We start from the raw sequence: 2,104 nt of genomic DNA, 5'->3' as shown, positions 1-2,104 counted from the left end.
GTTGTATCTGCTTCCAGATGAGAAGCCAAACATTACAGTCTTCCATCACTCTTCGCTTGGTGAATTCAGGATTACATGTGAAATACCAGGATCTGAAAACACTGGTTGTTGTCTGTTCTTGGGAGACAGTGACCAACCGCTTTTAAAGACAGACTCGCATAAAAGGTCTGGAAAAATACTGTGTAGTTTTACAATTCAAGAATCAGATTTATTCATTAAACTGCGTTCAGTTAAGAGTAAATCAGTGAGCTGCAATTATTCTCCAAAAACGGACCCGTCCAGAAGTTCACCACACAGTGACAAATACAACCTAACAGGTGAGTAATATTTGTCATTTTAATTTGCTTTGAATCATTTCACATTGCTGTATAAATAATAATGATGTTTAGGTTTGTCCATGCAGTGCTGTTATTAATTAGTTGTTTTTTGCAATAGCTTTTCTTCCTTTGCAAATTTACCAAGTCACCAAGCATCAGTCAGCAAGCACAACAGAGGAAGCAACAATGTGTAAGTTCTTTTGTTATTTATAATTATCATACTCTTGTGATGTTTCATTTTTTAACATTGCAGAATTTTCTCTGCAGATATAATACTAACTGTCTCTACAATTACAATTACAACAGAACCACAAAGTGAGTGACGTGTGCAGTAAATGTGATATTGTGATCCTTTCAACTGAATTGTTGTTCAGTTCTACAGTAGGTGTTGTTTAGTAATGTTGAAATACTCCTCTGGCTACAGAAACCAGTCCAAGTTTTGCCAACCCAACAACTGGCTACAACATCATTTGTGATTCAAGCAAAACATCAAGTAAGAATCGCAGTTTTGCACAAAATTCAAAAACATATTTAAGATATAAAAACATCAGATTCCTATGAATTGATAAAAGTCAGAATTTATCAAGCGTTCTCTTATGTTGTCTGATCATGTAATTCAGAAACATATAGCACCTTTGCCTTCAGAAATGAAAAACAATCAGATTTTTAGATTTTAGATTCAATTTATTGTCATTGCACATGTACAAGTACAAGGCAACAAAATGTGACCTCTGCATTTAACCCATCCAGAGAGTAGTGACCACACGTACCCCCGGAGCAGTGGGCAGCTATCACTGCAGCGCCCGGGGAGCAAGTAGGGGTCAGGTGCCTTGCTCAAGGGCACCTCAGTTGTTACCCGCCGGCCCTGGGAATCGAACCGGCAACCTTCTGGTCACGAGTCCGACTCTCTAACCATTAGGCCACAACTGCCCCACCTTACATTAAGACTTTTTAAAAAATAGCACCATCAATTTGAACATAAAAAATTGGTATATTTAAAGAGAGAAAAAAACGAGACCACAAACCTGGAGAGATGGCTTTGAAAGTATACTGTACAATTTTGCTGTAATTTTGCAGCAGGTTTGCCAGTAACTTACTGTATAGATTTAATTTACAATTTTGTTTTAAACATAAACTTGTTCTTATATTTTCTTTCATAAAACAAGACAAAAAATCTTAGGTCACTCTTCTTGTTATGTAAATGCATGGTAATTTAAGAAGTTTTAAATAGTTTTACTATAAAACAAGACAAAATGGCTTAGGAAGAATTTCATTTTTTGCTGTGTTTTTCTCCAGTAATGAGACAAGTCTATTCTTGCTCTTTTTGAGTCTGAAAAGTCAAAGTGTTTTAATTTGGATTAAAGTAATTGAAAACAGTAGGAAATAGTATTAAGTAGTAATTAAATCTACAGTAAGTTACTGGCAAACCTGCTGCAAAGTTTTACAGTGTATAGAAGTATTTTTTTCATTGGCTTAAATTGCTCTAATCAAATAATGATTACAGTGATTAACATTTTTTACTCAATTTATTGTCAAGAAATGTACTGTAAATGCTCTTTACAACCCCACAGTCTCACACTGATCACCACAGCTGGTTCCTGTATTTGTTCCTGTATTTATGAGATAAAATTCTTATGAACTCCAAAGACTACATGTTATTATTTAATTCTCTTATTTATACTTTTCAGTGTCACATAATTGTAAAATGGAACATTTTCAATTACATTTGTTTGGTTGTTTTAGGAATGTGGCTTTTCCTAACCAGTGTGGGCATAATTCTGACCGGA

Source organism: Triplophysa rosa, linkage group LG20 (genome assembly GCF_024868665.1).
Source record: "Triplophysa rosa linkage group LG20, Trosa_1v2, whole genome shotgun sequence".
NCBI lineage: Eukaryota > Metazoa > Chordata > Actinopteri > Cypriniformes > Nemacheilidae > Triplophysa > Triplophysa rosa.
Note: the sequence above shows the minus strand (reverse complement) of the source record.